At 37.6% G+C, this 21,835-nt stretch overlaps 1 protein-coding gene and 2 long non-coding RNA genes across 7 annotated transcripts in view; 1 reads left to right on the top strand and 2 right to left on the bottom strand.

Annotated features, from left to right (window-relative positions):
* Positions 1-2,698, bottom strand: part of JAKMIP1 (janus kinase and microtubule interacting protein 1) — an 88,905-nt gene extending 86,207 nt beyond the window's left edge. For 2 of the 5 annotated variants that reach the window (XM_068188661.1, XM_068188662.1), the window contains exon 1: positions 2,538-2,697. The gene's annotated coding sequence lies outside the window, so the exon portion shown is untranslated. Of the gene's footprint in view, positions 1-2,537 lie in introns of all 5 variants that reach the window. The other 3 variants (XM_068188665.1, XM_068188663.1, XM_068188660.1) reach the window with 2 other exon arrangements.
* The window catches only part of LOC137473027 (uncharacterized), a 146,808-nt gene that overhangs the window by 73,405 nt on the left and 51,568 nt on the right, over positions 1-21,835 (top strand). The window lies entirely within an intron of this gene.
* LOC137473026 (uncharacterized) overlaps positions 5,518-21,835 on the bottom strand; it is a 53,364-nt gene continuing 37,046 nt past the window's right edge. Inside the window, exon 3 of the long non-coding RNA XR_010998561.1 lies at positions 5,518-5,594. This is a non-coding gene — a long non-coding RNA (uncharacterized lncRNA). The remainder of the gene's footprint in view (positions 5,595-21,835) is intronic.

The following is a 21,835-nucleotide window of genomic DNA, read 5'->3' as shown; positions in this document are numbered from 1 at the left end:
TTTCAGCCAGACAGTAGCTTCTTTCCTCTCTCAGCTCCCTGAAAGGGAGCTGTGCAATGGCTTCAAACTATGGGCAGTTAAAAGCACAGCTAGATACTAACACAGCAAGAGCCTGGAGACAAACTTTTGTTTCTCTCTCTGGTTAAACAGGACAGAGACAAACATGACAAAGCACAAGAAAAGCACAGAACAGAAACTGTGAACTCTTTGTGTAACCATCTTCCAATATTCACAAATAGAGAATGCTTCACCGCCGTGAGAAGACTACAAATAAAATACCCTTCTGGTAACTGCCAGCAAATTTGATTCAAACCATTCCAGACTTGTTGGAAATGTTGGCAAGTCAGCCACCAGAAATACAAATGTGCTCTCTGAAGATACTAAAATTTGAATGTGGCAGCCATGAACAGTTGCAGAAAATGTATTTATCCAGAAACAGGTATCAACATCATAATTTTAAGGATAGCGTGCCTCAGAATGTTAAAAAACAAGATGCATTCAGTCATGGTTCACCTTAAAAATAGGGAAACAGCCAAGCTGATATAAATATAAAACTCCAGAAATACTCTGTGACACACCACAATAGACTGTGACACTTTTTGTTGTCCAGATGAGACTGTCCCAAAGTATTCTGAAGCTCAGAAATTAATTAATGCCCACAGACACACACATATGTATATATGTGTGTATGTATATGGAAATAAAGCTTCCTAAAAGCTTCCTAAATTTGGGATAATGTTAGATAGAACCAGACCACTTGAACATACAACTTTGAGTGCTTTAGAGTGCAAGTTGTACACGCAGCATATGGGGGTATCCAATTTATGGGGGCCCAGCATTGCTAGCAGTGTACCCTAAACTGCTGAGCGCTGTCATAGTCAAGCTGTTTTGGACATTTAGGGGGACTAAAAAGTGATTTGTTATTCACTCCAAAGAAAAAATCCTGTCTCTTTACCTATATAATGTCTCTCCTTCACTCTCATTTCACTATACTGTTTCAGAGAGCAAATTGTGAAGATGGTACAATGTTTTGCAGAAATTTGAGGCCAAGACATGCCAACCTAAAGCTTACAGAAGTCCCAATGGTTAAATGAAAAATGTTTATGCTTCATTGCTTCAGAACACAACCTCCTTCTTGCCATGGTGCCTGCAAAGAAGGCTATTCTCTGGAAGGTCTAAATGACTGTAAATCATCTGTGACCATAGACAAAAATCTTTATTCAAGTTGTATTATCATGTAAATTTGACACAGTTGCAACCCTATCTATGAATCCAGTTGTGTGAAAATATGTTCATATTGTTTATGCTATTAAGTGATCTTGGTGTTCAGTTCTGTTCCTCTTCCAACCTCATCCCCTAGAGGAGGTGGCAGAGGGAAGCCTCAAATTTAGGGCGCTGGCAGTGACTTCACAGACAAACTTAGTCTTAATGAAGACTCGGTGGAAAAATATGGAAATAGGCATTTCCCAGAACTATTCTTTCCTCACCATCTCCCTAAAATTTAGGTGAAAGGGTGAATCAGATTTTCCTTTAAGGTTAAGGTTATCACAGCTATGGCAGTAACACTGTAATTTTTCACCTCCTACATAGCAAACCTATACTAGCAAACTGAAAGCTTCATGTAAATCAAGACTTGGCTGTTACCTGTGTACATTGCCCTTGCACATGAAAGGGGAAATGCTGAAATGCTGCCTGTTTCAGTGAACAATGTAAAAACTGGGAGTTCTTAAGCGACACCATGTTAATTCCCCTCCCAGGGCATATAAATTCAAATGGCTACACTACAAACACATACTGTTTATTAATTTTTTTTGCAGTAGAGACATCTGGAAATATCAGAAAATTTCTAGATGTTTGCTTTGAGATATGCAAGTCTTCACCAATAAATAACAAGGTTATATGTTTCCTGTCCTTGTCCCATTTTTAATTCTTACACTGATTGTTGGAAGTTAATTGAAATGCCCAAATACTCTCCGCCTCCCTTCTACTTTAAAATGTCACATTTTTGTCTTGTGTTGTAATAACATCCATCACACCTGTATAAATATAGTATGTGCAGATGTGCACAGGATGGGTTTCCTTCAGAAAGGATATGTTGCAGGTGTTGAGATTAAAATTAGTGTCCTTCAAGATTTTTCTCCTAGAAATCAACATTTACACAATGCTATGCATAAAACAGGATTATGCCCACATGCATACATATACTGCTGTAATAAAATCCCATTATCAAAGCTATTTAATATTCAAAACATCATTTGGAGCTATTGACACGACAAATTAATTGAATCAAAGAACTGAGAAAAACAAACAAAAAGCTAGAAAGACAACCATAACCAAGAATCGAAGAACTGAGAAAAACAAACAAAAAGCTAGAAAGACAACCATAACCAAGAGAGAGCCTATTTATCAAGAAAAAGCATCAGGTGCTGTAAAACTGGTATATCCTACAGAATTCTCAGAACTGCCAAGTTTATGGCCTCTCACCACTGATTATTGAATGCGCAGCACATAGGCTACAGGTTTCTCACAATTCATACCTTTTTTTTCCCATTCATACTCATTTGTGAACATACAAGGAGCTCCAGAAAAGACTGAAGATCTGCTGTGTTTTAATACTGGACAGCAAGGCTGATATATTTGAGAGCCCTTTCCATGGTGTCAGAAAAGTCTGTTTAGTTTTCTTTTTAAGACCGCTTGCAAACACTCAGCACACGGATGGTTACTTTTAGATGACTAAGTGCAACGTCACTTATCTTATCTCGACACAACCATAACCAACCACAGACTTATCTAATGGTAAAACGTGTGTGGGAATTCTGCCAGCAGCTGCACAGCCACCAGCCACCCAAATGTCCTACCTTGCTACATTTGCAAGTAAGAAAAACTCTTTAGACACAAGGATGTTATAGTACTTGTTTTCTGTGTTTGGAAAATAATGGGTCTGTAATCACGTGGCAGTGAACATCAGTAATATTTGTATAGATGATTAGTCAGCACAGATTGTTTGTTCAAAGGACATTAAGAAAAAACAGAAACATGAGAGCAATACCAAAGTTTATCTCAATTTAATTTTCAGCATTCAGAGAAAGAAGGAAAATATCAATCTTTGTTAGATTTCATTATCAGTCAGCAAAAGAAAGAGCCATTTAAAAAATGTGCCTGGCCCTATAGCAGGGCCAGACATGCTGCAGCAATCCTAAATTTTCACAGAAGCAGCCAGCCATTCTCTAAAGCAAAGTGCCAGCTCACAGCTGCATGATATAGCAGCACCATTCCTGCATGAATGCCTGTGTTTGCACTTCCAGTCTGAGGAGACACTTGGAAGAGATCAGGAATAGTCTAGACAAATAACAAGACATTGACATGCAAGAAATATGACTAATCAAAAAGAAAAACAGGGACCAGATAGGCAAGATTTTTTCCTGTAGCATTGGGCAAATGTGCATAAGCAATCCAGAAGATGAAAACCCACTGTTCAAAATTTTATAAGGCAGTTCCAGCGGTTAGGATAGACAAAGATAACTGGCACATGATGGAATCACTTTCCAAAATACACTGGCTGTTGAAGACTCATGTTTAGAACATTTCATCTTTATGATGCAGAGTCAGCTAAACAAACTATTAAGTCTAAATAAATTTTTAATCTGTGTTCCACTGTTTGGATGTACAGAAACAGAGCAGTCTAAAGGACAACAGGGGGGTAATAATCTTTAAATAGCATCTTTTTGAAATTTAAAAACTAAAATACATTTACCTTTACAGAAAGCCAAGTGACAATAGTCAGCAGATGGGTTTAGAGTTCAGCATTTTAATTCTTTCTAAAATCAGCATCATTTACTTGCTGTTATGATTAAGTAGATATGTAGATAACATTTTAAGATAAATCTATGACTGAAATTCCTCATGCACTTAACATTAAGTGTTAAACCCAGTCAGAAAAAAAATATTAACTACCCTCCCAAGTACTGAAGAGAGAATTTAGTTGTCACATCAGTTTATCTGTTGCCCCAAAACAAATTTAGTTACAAATTAGAAATTAGAAATGAAAAGAATTATTCTCAATAGTGAGAGTTAATTACATTAGCAAATATTCAATTATTTTAGACATTCTTTTTCACTCTTTATGTTTCTTTATAATAACTGCACTATAATGAAATTCTGTCAAGTGTTAAAATCAGCTACTACAATGAAGTAGTAGCTGTATTTGAGTGTCACAGAAAACAGATGGACCCTAAGACTCATTCTATATCCTCCATTTTTTTACTTTATTCTTTCCTTCCTCGTGACTTTTTATTAACAATCATGCATTCTACAGCTGTCAGTTCCCACAGCACTTGCCTTATTTAGTGTCATACTTTTCTATTCAGAGAAGGAAGAGTTCACTATGTAGTATACCAAATATAAAAAAGTATATTTCAAAACAAGCAAAGCAAAGAGGCAACAATTTCAATATGCAAACTACAAAATAACCATTGGGAAAGGATACTTCCTGGGTAACTGATGCTTTTCTTTTCTTTCTGTACTACAATTTTCTGGCAAACCTCAATTATATTCTCAGTATCTTTCTAGATAAAAATGTCTTTTCTAGGGATCAACAGCATTTTGCTGTAGAAAGAACAATTACACAGAGTGGGGGTTTACTATTTCCTAATACTTCTAAGCCTAATAACTCTGTCATCACTGCAGGACTACCACAAGATGAAAATACCAAAAATTAGGCATGGGGTTAAACTTTCATCCTTGCCATACTTCTCTAATAGGATGAACAGGTAATTTCAAGATGATCCTTGAAGCAAAAAAAATATTATGTTGGGGTTTATGCATGGCATACATAACTGCCTGCTGAATACCCAGACAGGTACACATTATAAACACATAAAAGTCAACAGAAGGCTGGGAAAGTCTGTCAAGGGAGCTTAGCTCTCTAGACTGAGACCAAAGCAACTAAAGCCCTTCTTCTTTCTAATGGGGACAGATATAGCATAGGTAACACAGTGCTGAAGTTAGCAAACATATGATAAATACAAGACACTAAGCACCCTTCTGTACTGCACATCTTAGATGCCGTGGGTGGTAGTGGTAGTGGTGAAACCACTTAAAAATTAATTAAGATATCCCAAGTGAGAAAATGTTTGTATCAAGAATCTGTTTAGTGAATCCAGAAAATGCCTCTGTAAAGGGAATGTAAGTACCTCACAAAAAGACAAAAGCTTCATACAGATTTGGTTTATTTTATTGCCTGCAAAACCTGGTTGTGTTTAGAAGTCTCGCTCAGTACAAAAAGAATTTCAAACTTGAGGCTTAAAATGATAATGTCTGTAATAAAATGACAACATCATATCTGTATGGCAGATTTATTCTCTTCCCTACCCAACCAACATGCTGGCAATGCACAGTACCTTTCTCTTGTCCACAGGTTTCTGAGGCAGTTGTGTTTGATTTTAATTTAAAGAGGTGAAGAGAGAGCAGCACCAGTAGCTAAGTCACAAGCTATGTTTGTTCTGGGACTTTCCACACCACAGCTCCTAGTCCTATTGGAACACTCTCCTTTTCATCAGCAAGGAGGGCTTCCTGAGCAGTATTGGTGACATCATCTGTTAAACAAAAGAGATTTAATATAAATCAGATTTCATTAACAGCTTTGACGCTAGCAATGCAATGGAAATTTATTTACACAGGGTAACAAAATGCAGCAGAATAAGGTATCATAGGAAATTACAAGTGTAGCATCTTCTTTCCATTAAATTCGCATATGGAAGGGTGGCCTTTCCTAGAGGGTCCTCAGTGAAAGCAGGATGGAAGCTGCTAAGCTCCTTGGCAATTAGATAAGGTCAATCCAGACTGTTAACTCTGCCTAGCTAACACTAAATTTGCATTCCATTTCAACACAAGTTATTGGGTTTTGGGATACCTAAATTGTCATGGTGGCTACCTATAAATTGTCACATACAGATTGTCCACTGCCATGAATCTTTATAAATACCAAAAGTATACCAACATAAGGAAGTTATCATGTGTCATACTGAAAGAAGGACAAGACCAAATTTTAGAAAACCTTAATTCCGTTCTTGAAGGCAATTATCACAATTTCCTTTTGAAAACAAACAATCAAAAGACAATGGACAGGGCCTTGATATTGTCTTACTTCATATTTCTTTATAATACTTCAGTGTATTTTGATCACAAGGTGAAACAACAGAAGCATTTGAGTTTTTGTTGATGTTCACTGCATGTTAATTTGAATTGGTATTTCCATGCACAGAAAAATTTACAGAAATAAAATTATCATTATGGAGATATCTTCATGGAAAATATCACTCTGAAAGCTTAATGACTGAAAGCAATTCAAGTTCCTTTATAGTAACATTTGCCTCAGTTTTCCTACAGCCTCTGAACACCTTTAACTACACCTTTCACCGCAGACTGAAAAAAAGCAAGTAAAGTCTCCTCAGTACTAAATCTTCTCTTGGTATACCCCTTGTGTTAGAGATTGAGGACAAGTGAATTGAACAAGCCAAACAGATTTCAGCAGTGTCTTAAGCAGACACGGGGGTCTCCAAAGCAGAGAGCTGGCAGACACAACACAGAACAGGTCAAACTCTTTGCCTTTTGGGCAAGAGTGCTGGAAGCCAGACAGAATTCCACATGTGAACTCTACCGAAACATTATGGATATAATTACTATCATGTACAACGTTCATATCTTCACAAAAAATGCATTTCACATAAAATACATCAGGATTGCATCCAACAGTACCAGTCCCAAAACCAGAATTTCAAAACCACTTCCCTTGCTGGGAAATACTGCATTTCTCTCTAGGGGTTTGTTTAAGGCGACACCATGTATTCTGTTGTTAGAGGTTTAAAACCTTAATCCTTTATTTGTTCAATAAAGACAGGCATCTAGGTAGTATTTAAAGGAGAAAGGAAATCTGCATACTCATTTCCTTAGGGCCAAATTCACTGCTGTGATAGAATACTTTTGAAAAGGATGAAAGTACAGCTAGGGCCAGATCATGGCAGAAGATCAAAGTGCTGAAACAGCTTAGTTGGCATATTTAAGTAGCACAAAACACTGGGAAAGAGGAATTAAATTTATTTATATAGTAAAAAACCTCCTCAGGCCAAGTGCCTCTCTTTTTTATGACGTCAGATACGTCTCACTTCATCCCATCTTCATCATCCTTTTTGAGTTGCCCTATTCTTAAATATTCCAGTATTGTTATTCCACATGAAAAAAATGTGCTGCTTTCTTCTGGCCTTCAGTTAGCAATCTAAATATATTTAAATAAAAAAGGTTTCCGCATATTAACATGCAATATAGAAACACCTAAGACAAAGCAAGAATTTACTTGTAAAAGGTAAGTAGACAGCAATCAGGCCAATAAGATGACAACAAAACAGACCAATACCCACAAGACTCAAAAGGAAAAAAAAAAAAAACCCAGAAAACCACAGCTCCCAATTCCAAAGTTACCTGGGTAATTTGTCTACATTGAAAAATGTACTTTTAGCATATCTACTAATTCTGTAGTACCAATTCTTCTAAAAAGTAAGTTATTTGATCCTTATTGTTAAGATTAATAGTTTTTTTTTAATTCTCAAGTAAACTCAGAAATAAAATATCTTTTCTTTTTGTCCAACTGGCCTCACTATATAACAAGAATAGTGTTTACAAAAGCTTTGAGAGAAGAATGAAACAGAGATCTAGAACCTGTGTACATTACAGTAATAAGAGCAAATAAAAAGAAGTAGCATAGTAATTTGATAATATCTGCTTCTGAAAGTGGATGTTTCAGTAGCATAGCATATGAGTGAGATTAAAAAAAAAAGATTAATTGGCAATAAGTCTTGCAAAAACTGGGGCAAATTTGAAACATTTAATTATGCCAGTCAGTACAAGTTGTTAGAGTGCTAATCACAGTGAATTACCAGCAACCACTGGAAAACTACAACCTAATAATCCTTCAGTAATCTTCCTATAGCTTCTTAAAAGATATGGTAATACAAAAATAACTTAAAATAATTGGATACTTAATTTCTCATTTCCAGTAACTGCCAAGCTAAATCTTTTTCTAATGGTGGAGAGGAAGGATTAAGAGGGGAAGCTATTACTGTGGAAATATATCTGTTAATCTACCAACAAGTAGAGCATAAACTACAGCTGTTCAAATTCATTCAGAATTCAGAATATACCACACACACCAAAAGCACCTCAAAGAACCAAAACTATTATATAAATAATTTGACAGATGAGCTGTTTGATACATTACTAATTTCACTCAGTGCAGTAAAATCACCAACATGTTCATATCCTGTAGTTATGGCAGCAAATGCTAAATAAACAAAGTTGATTCAGTCATGTTCTTTATCATATAATGGCTCTCTAGACAAAATACAGTGTTATAAAATTGAAGGATTTTCTCTGTTTACATGGAAATAACTAGCAATACTTGTCAACATTTCCCAAATATTCAGGAAAGTATGGAAGGTATTCGAGATTGTTCAGGTTTTTAATCACAAACTGCAATACATAGAATCTTTGGTCAAAGTTCTGTTTCTTACACTTTTACCTCCATCATTTCAGGCAGCATTGCATCTTGAAAGCAAGACAGGTTTAAGGGTAAGAGAGTAAACACTGATTCCAGCCTCCATCCTTTCCTTGAGATTCCCAAAACAGGCAAAGCACTCAGGTTCTCAGAGATTTTAGCCAGATCTGTTCACATGGGACATCTTAGACCATTTTAACTCTTAAACTGAGTGCATTACTTACAGAAGTTTAAAAAAATAACTACTAAGGTGGACAGCTAGTTTAGATTTCTTCTTGGAAAGCAGAACAGCTGAGGACAATTCCTCTGGCAACTGCGGCAATGTCATGTAGAGTCCACATATGCAAGGTCTGTGGACTACAAGGGGTGGGGATCTCAACAGAACACCTTTTTTCTGTAAAAGAGTGCTACAACACACCTCAAATAGAAACAGGCAGGGTCCAAGTACAATCCCCAGAGCAGAATAAAGAGCAACCATCCTTGGCATATGGTAACTGAAAAACAGTTTCCCTGAATGTTTTGGAAGTCCTCCCTATGTCTTTGTACAGCTGATCCACGTTTTGAAGACTTTTTGAAAACAAGGCTTTTTTGCTTTGAAATGACTAAACATAAAACAAGACTGACCCAAATAAAAGGCAATTTATTTGGGGAAACAGTGCTGAATACATCTGTGAGCTCTGTGAAGTAGTTGCTAGAGATTTCAGTTGGCAAATGCTTTGTAATGAGAGTATGTACATTACTACTGGCTTTTTGTCAGAAGTTATTTTAATTGACAGCTAGAGGAGCAGGGGGAAGGGGTTCTTTCATACAACCAAATGTTCAACAATTAAAAAAGCATGTTTCTTTCAAAAAATCTATGACATTTTACTATAGTGCCTTGTATTCTACTCTAAAGCTTTCTATCTATAATATTAATTTGATTTACAGCTTTTAAGAGATCTATTTGTCAGGCAGACAAAATACATGCAAGGAGACTGCATCTTCCCCTTCCTGCCCCTGCTCTTGGATTTCTAAGACTGTGATATTTTGGTACCAGATTCCCTGGGATTTCCAGCAGGGCAAAAACTTTATTTACATATAAATAAGTGGCACAGATGCAGCCCCTCATGAACAACTTCACATTTTGACAGGCAGAACCTGCCAGCAACAAACACTTATGCCCAACATACATCACTTGCTCTCTCCTTTACCCATTCAGTGTCTGCCTAATACACAGTATTACAACCAGAAATGTGCTACCTTCTGCTGTGGCTGCACCAAAAGCAGATTGGGAGGAAAGAATAAAAGAAGGAGACAAAAATAGAAGAAAAAGAAGAAGAAAAAAGAGGTATGTAAAACAAGCCCCTGAAAGTAAAGACAATCTAAAGGGAGGCTTCAATGTAAATGCATCATGGCCCAAGGAAGAGATAGCACAGAGCACGCCACAGAGTCACCCCCTTTCAACACAGACTTATCAGCAGGAAAATGCTGTGGCATGACCTTTATAGACTACTCTATATATGAGCAACATACACTCTGATAAATGTGCAACCACAATCTCCATTCTTTACATAGTGAACAAATTTAAAGAGCACAAAAAGACTTCAGAAACTTTCTCTTATTTTTAATACCAACTTTGAAATTGATAGAGCTAAAATCAGACATGATAAGCAGCAAGTTCTTGGCTACAAATACATCTTCCATTACTAACAGGGAATATTGATGAAAACTTTCCTGATCTGTTTTAAACTCTTGTTTTTATTGCAAAATACATCTTTGGTGGACAAAACACAGAACTTTTATTTGGATACTAGAAGCAATGACAGATACAGAAGTAGTCATTCACTTTCCTGCCTCCCTTATGTTACATCTTTCTGTTTTGGCATCCCCATAATAAGGAACCCTTCGGAATCATTTGAACTTCTGTCAGCAATGATGGACTACCAAAATTAGGTCAACAATTCAAATCTGTTTCCATGTTATTCTTTTTGCCTTGCTGCAGATTACTATGCCACAATTCCCAGATGGAGAGCCTACCAATGACTGAAACAGTGCTTTCAGAGGAATTGGTATCATTCCTGACACCTTGCTGTTTTAATTGGATTATCGATGCAAAGAAAAATCTTCCTATTCTTTCTCTTTTTCTCTGAAGTAGGGGGCAATAGGAATTTTGAGCATGTGTTTCAGAAGACTCTGAGTGTGACCTACTTCTATGGTTGATTTAAACCATTTGGAAAGTAAGCTAACTACAGTGTTTACTAGATTTTATATGATAAATACAGTGTGCAAACCGCAGGACAGGGTTGCTTTTGCATGAAGAATTAGGCAAATCTGTATTCTCTATGTTACATAATGCTTATGTGTAACAGTCATACAAAAACTTCTTCAGTAATTAAAATGAATGGGATGAAGTAGCAATTGGAGGGAACACTATCCATATGAAATTATGTCCTTTAAATCTACCAATAATTAACTAATAAAGTAACAAATTCTGTATTCATTAAATATCAAATATAGTAAAGCTTTTAAAAAACATATTCAGTGGGCTTTCAGTGGGCATGGCCAGAGACTGGTTCTAAGACCCAGTCTTTTTATACCTTTAAAAAAAAGGAAAAAAAAAAAAAAAGCAGTCATAAAATGTTTTCCCCAACACACATTTCTTTTCTCAAGGCTAAGACTGGTGACACCTCTCAGCCTGTTTACAAATGTTTGTGGGCTCTTTTTGCTTCCAGGTCTGTCAAAGGAACCAACCTGCTCCCTGGAGGCTCTTCCATCCAAGACCCTTTCTTTCTCTCACAGAAAATAAGCTTATAGACAGGTTCCATACTCTTAGGTTACTCAGACAACAGCCTATTCTTTTAGGTTAACATTAATTTTTATGTTACCATAGGATTTATACAAGTGCAACACAGATGGGAACACCAAAGTTTCATACAGTCATCCATAAAGCATCATCTTAAAAAGTACAACACTGGGAGGTCTAACACATCAGTAGGAGCGAGCTGAATGCACTAAGAAACTTGAAGGAGTATTATTTTCTTTATACAGTCTTAAACACCAGTGAGTTTTGAGAACTTTTAAGAACAAAATAAATAATGTTCTTCAACACACTCCATAGACTTTTCTGACTGATAAGCAGATCCAGAGAGAATTTCCAGCCATGCACAGGCTTCAAAAATAGTTCTGTGTAACTCTCATTCCCTGGCTTGACGCCTCTTGCTCTGTCTGCCTGTGCTACACCAGCAGGCAGTCCAGCTCTGCAGGCTCCCCACTGCAATGGGACAAGAATTAAGGGAGATGCTGTGCCATTGCTCTGCTTTGCTTTGTGCTCACTGGCAATGCTTTTCTTCCAGATCAGTTTCAAGTTGCTGAGTAACAATTTTTGTCCTCTGGACTTACCCAGCAACCAAAGTTATTTTGTGTTGCTGTTATCCAGCTTACTCACAGGCATAGGCTGGCACAGTGAAGCTTTAAAAGACCATTTTCTTCCCTACTCCCACACACAGTGTCCAGTGCTGCTTTATCAAAGTGATGTCAGATCACCAACTCAGTCTCTTCTAAATATTTTAGATACTAGAGATTTTTCAGTTTTAAACATGAACAAGGATTCTTCATATGTCTGTCACTGGTAAAACAACTTCATGTATTTGCATGCTGAAAGTCCTTCACACAATGGAAAAGCAAAGGTTTCACCCTCCAAAAAGAACTCCTATTTTTTCAATGGTGCTCCACAGGGCCTAATATATATAAAATGTAAGTCTAATGCAAGATTTATTAGGCTATTCAGGCCTTTTAGCTTCTCTTACATATGGCTTGTTTATTTGTTGTTTTGCCTCAGCAAAACAGTATATAAATATGCATGACATTCATGTTACATTTATATGAGTACAAGTAAATACATACAATGGCCTCATAAAGAAACAAATTAATCCCCAAATCTGGACAACCTGAAATCTGTTTCCTATATCTTAACTGAAAATCCTTTATGCAAATGTTATTCTATTATCAAAGTTAACTTTAACATGATTAATTTAAAAATAACAAATTTTTACATCAGCATTTGCAATCAGTTTGAAAATTGCTAAATGTGACCATTGCTACAAGTAATAGTGTTCACTTTTAATTTCCTTGTGTACTTTAAGAAATCTGCACTGTGTCATAACAGTGATACTTCATGGAATGCGTATTGTTTTTCAGAGTTTTTGACAAACCAGTCACAAAACTCTTATTTGCAGCTCCGTGGCAGTCCTTCCCTTTATAAGCCAGACCCTTAAAGCTACAAGAAATCTTAAAATATGTTTTTCAATAATGGAAGATTTGAAATAGTACATTAAAAATTTCAATTTCAAGCTGAATGAAAGCCAAGTGCTGTGCCAAGGATCTTTGCCAGGTGGAATATGGTATCATGTGAAAATCTGGAAAAGTATAAGCTTTTGCTTTACTGTGTTACAAAGATTTCATAGGAACACAGTCTTTCCTTTAATTTTTTTTCATTCATTTTAGAGAAATTCCTGGCTTAAGGGGCTGGTCTGTATACAAACACTTGTAACTCAATAATTTTTGGGAAGTTAGTTCAAAAAAAGGCAGATCAGTCTATAAACAGATCAAACAGCTGTAAATCTAAAATATATAGAACAGCATAAAATTATCTGTCAGGAGGGGGGAGATAGGATGTCAAAGACCCATTACAGAGACAGTCCACCATAACACTACTACCTCTATTTCTATATGTATATTCCTAAGAACAGGCTTGTATGTCTACACAGAAGAAGCCATATTAAAGATTAAAAGTAACATTAGGCTGAAATAAATTTCATTTTTAAATTTCAGTACCAGCTTTTCTTTTTTACTATTTTTGCTTTTTAAACAGAGGTTTCTTAATTTGGAATCAGTGTTGCAGGGTCAACTGGAAAATGGTCCAAAATCCAGGAAGCCAAAGATAAGGTCTTCAGACAAGTTATCATCCCTCCATCCCAGCTCTCTCCTCTCTGTCCCACATGTATATCCCTATGTCCTTTTTTATTATCATCGACATACAGTGCCTATCATAAGATTAATAAAGCAAGAAACAAATGAAATAATTTACATCTAATCTGCAGCTTCACTGAACTCCTCACCCAGGAAAAAGTGAGCCGGTCATTGCTAGTGCTCCTCCTTTGCAGGCAGCGTGTGCCAAGGGAAGAGGTTTACACAAGGTCACCCAGTGACTCAGCCACAAACTGTGGACAAGGACTCGAGGCAGCCCAGCCTGTGCTCCACGTCAGCAGCAGCTCAGCCTCCGCAGCAAACCTGTGCTCCCAGAGCCGACAGCATCTATTAGCTCCGCTGAGGCACAAACTCAGTGACCTCGGGTTTGTAGCCTATTAGGAGCGAATGCCTCAGTTCCAACACAAAGTTACAAATGCCTGTGTTTTCTCTATGAAGCACACAGTTGCTGCGTGCACAATACAGGTTCCAGAGTGATAATGAAAAGGACATGAGCTTGTATATCTGCAAATTCTGTGCTTCTCTGTGCTCTCTTGCAGATTTTGACAAAAACTTACCATTTAATAAGTATCAGAATTTAGACAGCCTATTATTCCACCTACTCACAAATGGGATATTTCTCTGTTCAGAAGCAGCATGTTAAAGTGATTCACAGGAGGAGATGGTAGAAGTTTCCTTCTCCCAGAAACCTCAGCAAGTTCTATTAAACAATGACAAGTGTAACAGCTTGAAACAGGCACTGTTTGATACAAAGACATCACTATCTTTCAGTAAAGGACCTCACACTAGTTTTACATGAACAAAGAGCTGCTTCCAATTAAAATCATAGTAATGGGGGATGGGAGGAAGAAAATCAACCCAAATGCTCTGCATGTACTTGCCTTTATGGAACAATTACCCGGCAATGAAGTGACATCCTTCTCCAGCCATTTTGCCAAGAGCACTGTAAGGGAGTGCTGTAATTTGTAAGCACGATGGCTGCTAAATTCTACTTCTCTGTTAATTCCAGTCCAGTTCTTTACCCAGCTGAATTCTTACTGTGAGGTCTCTACTGTGAGGATTTCATGTCTGATAATGGCACATTTCACAACATACATAATTTTACAGCTGTTACTGAAAATGCATCTTCCAGTCAAGAAGTATTTAAATATTCAGAGATGCAAAGAGATAGTGTGATTTCTTAAAATAGTCAACCAATATATGTTTTTAAGTGCAATTTATCTACCATAGATTTTTCAGTCCCTAAGACTGAACACTGTCCTAGTTACTCCTACGCACAGAAAGAGCAAAGGCTTTTGGCATTCTCAGTTCAATACATCGAGTTCTTCACTAGCAGCACCAAAGCCACACCTCGCATGTATAAAGGAAAGCCCAAGACCATTGATACCAAAACTGCAAACTCAAGGTAAGTTTCTTTTAACATACTAGATTATATTCTTCCTCTGCTCCATCTTCCCATTCTACAGAGAATCAACTCTCTTTTTCCTATTGGAGACAATACCTCACCACTTCTTCCTATCCTCTTCATCTCATTACTATTTTTGTTTGCCATGAGTACTAAAGAAGTTTTCTTCTAGAGATGTTCTGGCTGACATATATCTAATTAAAGTCAGAACAGGTCTTCTTAGCTCAGAATAAGCTGGTCTTTGAAGGTGGCTCCTTGTGTTTCAGACCTGATTAAAAGGCCGCATGCCCAAGACCTTGTCTAATTCTTCCACTGACATCAGCTGGATTTAACAAAGGCTAGGTGAGTGCCCCTGCCTGCAGACATTGTCTTGCCAGTATGAAGAGTCAATGATCTCTCTTGAGGAGTAAATATCTACAATCAGAATCAGGAAAAATATGTTGGAGCAATTTCGATCATCAGTGAACAGAAAGACAGGAATCCACTGAGCTGTATTTTGCCTTCACTATTACGTCATCAAGTTCTGCTTCTAGCCTCCCCAGCAGGAGCTGAAAATACCAGCTGTGAAAATCTGAGTGTCCTAAAAATATGGCTGCCATGGCCTTCTCAAGATACGTTAGAGAAACTAATCTTGTTCCACTAAGTAAATTAAAAGTAGAAACACACCTCCTAAAGCCTGGTGTCTGAAATCCTTTTTCCTTCCTCTCCTCACACATTTTTCTCCTATATATATATATATATATATATATATATATAAATTCACATACAGACAGCAACACATATGCTGCATACCAAAACAGAATGCTGTCATTAAATGACATAGCCAGAAATGGCTACGGGTTTGGCAGGAAAAGTTCATTTCTGGGATGCATAACAGGCTGGTCTGAGCCTCAGATGCAGCAACTCCACCAAGCATTACGTTGGTGCTCACTAAGGTCAGGAAGAACTTGAGCTGGAACGTGCAATATCCCGGTAAAACATCCATCTTCCACAGCAGTGACACAGGGAGGAGGCAGCCTGAGGGGCTTTGTGCACACACGACATGCCCTGGTAGGGTGGGGTTTTCTGCGTTTGTTACCCTTCCTTCAGTACTTCAGAGATGTGTTCACATAAACCTGCAAAATACCCACTTTTCAAGAAATGGAGACCAGAAACAGACACAAACCTGCTTCTAACTCTCCCACAAGGGAGTTCTCATTATTGTGACATATGCTGAGCTTAAAATCCTTGCTGCACTGATTGCACCAACACAGTGCAGCTTTTTTTACTTTGCCAGCTCATGAAGTTCAAACTCAGCATCCCTAACTGCAGCCCAGTGCTGCTCTGTCATTTCCACACCTGTGCAGAGTGAACTCCCCTTTTCAAGTAAGTTCCAACAGAAATTTGCTTCAAATCTGTTTGCTCCATAACAAAGCTAACTTTGATATTAATATTTTAATATTATGTTAAGAAATATCAAGTGAAATTCTTTGCAATACCAAACATACTGTACCAAGTATTTTTTATTTACAGTTCAGTTAAGACAATTTATGTCTTATAAAATTATCTGTAATACTATCACCTCATTTGTTTTCCTGACAACTAAAAAAATTAATTTATTTTTCACTTTCTTTATAATAGCACCTATAATGAAAAGCGTAAAATAGCCAGAGAATCATAAAGCATTTTGGGTTGGAAGGTACCCGAGAGATCATCTTGGTCTAACCCTCCTGTCATGGGAAGGGACACCTCTCACTAGACCAAGTTGCTCAAAAAATTGTGTACTTACTTACTAACTTAAATACTGAACAGAAATATTAAAAAAAAAAAAAAACTTCTTTGTCCTGTTTCAGGTTTGTTTTTTGGGTTCTTCTTCCTTTGGTTTTCACACACTGGATAAATCATTTGGCTTTATATCGCCCTTTTTTACTGTGTATTTAAATAAACACTTCCCAGTAAATAAAGTTTCAGATGAAACAGACTGCTGCTGCAGTCAGCAAAGATATGCTAGAAAAAGAGAACTAACATATGCATGCTACTACATCAAAGTATCCATATTTATTAGGCACAATGGAACAGTCAAGGCAAGGAAAGTGCACCCATCAGCAGAAGTGCATGTTGCTGATAAAATATATTAAAGAAGCCACATAAAAGCTGGCTTATACTTAGTCCTTATCTACACAGCAAAAATTTATATATCTTTATATATACAAAGACATATATATTTAAATGTATAGGTGCACACATCCAAGATTTTTCTTTTACCAACATGGCAATTCTTACACATTTTCTCTCTAAAACATTATTAATAACATGTCATTTAGAAGTCCTTTAGGGGGTTAAAATGGGAAGATGGATACTTTGAACTTTTACTTCTGGCACAGATTTCCTTTGTTGCAAGGCAGGCCTACAGGGTCTGAATGCTGTGGACATTACCATTTATGTGGTGTTGTCCTAATTACCACTCTCTGCCTACCATCTAAAGGTCACGAGGCTGGGTTTGTTCTTTTTGGTTCAGCACAGCCCAAAGGCTTCTAAGGAAGCTGTTCACTAGGTTGCATATCTCCATTAAGATTTAAAATCCAACAGACATTAGAGTTCTTCCTTTCCACACATATCACTTTAGGCAAACCTGCACTAAATTTATTTATTCTATCATACAGCCAACGTTCACCTTTTTTTAAATCCTTGTGGGATTCCTCACAATACTCTTTAACTAATGCAATTTGTTTGCTGAAAGCATGGCAGCTGCTGTAAAATGAACAAAATTCAATTAAACTTTATACTAAAATATTGCTAATTTTGAAATGTCACTGTATTTCAGATTTGATGAGTTCAAAGCTAATTAATTTCAGACCACTGAATATCTAACACAAAGGAGAAATTGTTTTTAAAATTTAAAAAAATGAAATTAACCTATAAGATGATTGATGCTCGGTACTATTGGTACCATTTCACCCAGAGGGTTACAGAAAGTAAATTTTCACTTTATTCCATAAGATCCTCTGCCTGCTGTACTGCAATAGGATAAATTATCCCTTCCCATTTGGTTTTGATGTTTATAAAATATGACTTGGTACAGATACAAACAACTCATCAGCATGTTTGCAGAGGGAGGAAAATGATATACACAAACACAGCTAGATCCTCCAATGCATAAGTGTACTTGTTATTCTAAACTCCATGAAACTTTGTAATTGTATTTGGAAATTTTAGTTCAACCTGCTCTAATTCAACAGGCTAGAGGCATGAAATAAAATGGAAGCCCCCTAAAATTGCTCTTTAGGATTGGATTAAACCTGAAGAATATTTCCAATTATTCTTGTTAAGAAACAGATTTATTGAATACTTTCTAAGAACTATTTACATAATCCAAATAACAAATTGTTGATATTGAAAAAATTCATAATTGAACATCTAGAAATGAGGTCTTTATTCACAACCAGCACCATAGATTTCTAAGATACAAAAAGACAAAAATGAAACAGTAACGTGAATGTGTAAAGCAAAAAAAAAAAATAAATCAGGTTTAAAAGTTAATAGATAATATTCTAATATAGCACAAAACGTATCTTTACTAAACATACTATATTTATAGCCTTTTTTAATAATTAATGGTCTCAAAAATGAGGCAAGGATTAAAACAACATGAGCAAGTGATTTTTTTACAATAAATATGAGCAGATAGAACAACTTTTATTCAAGTCAGATCTTGTCTAAAGTACAAAAGCAGGATAACAAGTTATAAAACAGCTGGTTCCTGCTAATTACTATTTCTAGATTTATTGGATTTTGGCCTAATTAAGAAATTTAATTAAAGTCCAATCTACAGCACAGATGATAACTGTATTAAGCACAGCAGCTTGCTGGCTTTGTTGGATCATCAGCACCTCTCAGTGAATGTCAACTGCAGGGCACAGCTCTGGGCAAACATCCTGAGCCTCAGTCCTGCGTCCAAGGCAGCTCAGGGAGCACCCCCAATGCCCTTCCAACCCAGCAAGCACCACCACTGCTCACAGCATCACACACAACAGGCCAGCTCTTAGAGAATGCAGGTAACTGTAAACCAACAAACACATAGAGCAAAGGCATTAAATGTTTTTCCTGAGTCCTAACACCAGATTTCCCATTTCTCACCTGACTGCCAGTAGGGGCTAAGACAACAATCTGAAAACCCCTTTAAAAAAAGCCAAAATGAAGGCATGCATCAGTCTACCTAGACTTCAGAGAAGTGTTTGACACTGTCAGCCCACAGCCTTCTGCTGCAGAAACTGGCTGCTCTAGGCTTGGATGGGTGCCCTGGAATAGCCGTTTGGTCCCAGCGAGTGGTGGTGAATGGAGCTACACCCAGCTGGGGCCAGTCACCAGGGGTGTTCCCCAGGACTCAGTAGTGGGGCCAGTCCTGTTTAATCTTTATCAACAGTCTGGGCAAGATCAAGTGCACCCTCAGTCAGCTCACAAAGGACACTAAATTGGGTAGGAGTGTTGATCTGCTGGAGGGCAGGAAGGCTCTGCAGAGGGATCTGGACAGGCTGGATTGATGGGCTGAGGTCAGTGGAAGGAGGTTCAACATGGCCAAGTGCTGGCTCCTGCCCTTGGGTCACAGCAACCCCAGGCAGTGCTACAGAATGGGGCAGAGTGGCTGGAAAGCAGTCTGGTGGAAAAGGGCCTGGGGGTTCTGGCTGACAGTGACTGAACATGAGTGAGTGAGTGCCCAGGTGGCCAAGAAGGCCAATGGCACCTGGCTTGTATCAAAAATACAGTAGGACCAGGACAGTGATTGTCACACTGGCACTGGTGAGGTCATACCTTGAGTTCAGTGTACAGTTCTGGGCCCCTCATGACAAGAAAGACACCGAGGTGCTGGAAAGTGTCCAGAGAAGGGAAACAGAGCTGGTGAATGGTCTGGAGCACAAGCCTCATGAGGAGCAGCTGAAGGAGCTGAGAGTGTTTCATCTGGAGAACAGGAGGCTCAGAGAAAGACTTTATCACTCTCTAAAACTACCTTAAAGAAGGTTGTAGGCAGGTGAGGATCGGTTTCTTCTCCCAGGTAACTAGTGACAGGATAAGAGAAAATGGCCACTAGTTGAAAATGGCCAGGAGAAGTTTACATAGGAAAAATTTCTTCACTGAAAGGGTTGTCAAGCATTGGAACAGGTTACCCAGAGAAGTGGTGGAGTCAGTATTCCTGGAAGCATTGAAAAGATGTGTAGATGTGGCACTTAAGGACACGGTTCAGTGGTGATGCTCGGTGGTGCTGTATTCACAGTTGGACTCAGTGATCTTAAAGGTCATTTTCAGCCTAAAAAAGTCTGTAATTCTATCTATATGTAATGTTCTATATCACTTCAAACCATGGTGTATGGTGTGTAATAAAACACTTTTTATCTGAAAGAAAAAATTCAGTATTAAAAATGAATGAGCTTGAAACACCAAAGCCTAGAATTATATCTAGACAAGTTTAGCAGAAGAGCTCCAAGAAGGGATTCTTATGTTACCACATCTTTCCCAAACCATATCGAAGGTCCCAAGCAGCACCATAGTGGGCTGGCCCTGGCTGGATGCCAGACACGCACTCCCCTCCACAAGTCATAGGGGAGGGAAAATATACTGATGGATACATGAGGTGAAGTAAGAGCAGGGAGAGATCACTCACTGAGTACCATCACAGGTAGAAAAGACTCACCTTGGAATATTAACTGAATTTATTACTAACAAAATCATACCAGGACAATAAGAAGTAAAATAAATCTTAAAAACACCATCCTCTTCCCCCCCTCCCTCCTTTCCAGCTCTACCTCCTCCCTTCAGTGGTGCCGGGAGACATAAACACCTTTAAGAGAATAACATACTGTGCATCTGTCTCAAAAAGCAGACAAATTGCAAATAGGCAGGTATATTCAATCTGAGGTATATTCAAGAATAAACCTCACATGTGAGGTGATTCCCTTCATTACCTTCAGTCTGAAGTACTGCATCCAATTTTGTGCAGATATAGGCCAATTAAGGCATCTAGATAGAGGCCACAAGAAACAGTCTAAAAGGCATGGCTGAAAATAATTGGAATTGTTAACCTTGAATAAAAGAAGAGAGTGAAGTGTTAAGAGTCTTCATATCTGTAAAAGGTTGTAACCAAGAGAAAAACTAATAAAATCCTCACTGAGTTCACGGTGAAGCAGATGATAAAGGAGCAAGACGAGATTGATACTGTGAGGGAGAGGGGGAAACCATTAAGACTGCCTAACCAGAAAGAGATAACCTAGAAAGAAGCAGCCTGAAAAGACCTATTAAATCTTTCTGAGAAGCCATCTCCATCAGGCAGGCAATTAAGAACAAGTTGAACAAATATATAGTGGTGCTTTATCTATCCATCCTACTGCTAAGAACAATGAACCAAGTAAAGTCCAAATCTATTTTTTATTCTTTTCAATTTTTTTTTCAAGGGAGGGCAGGGGGGAATATAGTATGGATACATAAATTTATTTCTGCATGGCATGTCAGTTCCATAGCAGTATTTGTCAAATGCCTCTCCAGTAATTAAAGGGTTGCTTAAATGCCAGGCTAAGATAATTTGATTGTTTAGAGGACTCTCAAGGCATTCCGAAAGGGCCATGATCTAATGTTCACTACACTGGCCTTATCACCATACTTGAAATATTTTTTGTGCATACCTTAAACACAGCACTGCAGAGTAGGGCTTCTCTCTTTTTAAGGGGAGAAATCAGCCAGAGTAACAGCTACAATCTAAACCCCACACTGTCTCCTCAATGGTTTTAACAGATTACTTTATGACCAGGTATCTTCAATCATCTGGGCTTGCATATCTTACACAAGAAATAAAATCTTGCTTTTCTAAAACATGCAATCTAGAAGTATTCATTGAATTCAAAATGTTAAGAATTTCTCAAAAGCCAAACACTCCAACCAACTAAAAATCC

The sequence above is a fragment of the Anomalospiza imberbis genome, chromosome 4 (genome assembly GCF_031753505.1).
Source record: "Anomalospiza imberbis isolate Cuckoo-Finch-1a 21T00152 chromosome 4, ASM3175350v1, whole genome shotgun sequence".
Classification (NCBI taxonomy): Eukaryota; Metazoa; Chordata; class Aves; order Passeriformes; family Viduidae; genus Anomalospiza; species Anomalospiza imberbis.
Note: the sequence above shows the minus strand (reverse complement) of the source record. Positions and strands in the feature narration are given on the sequence as shown.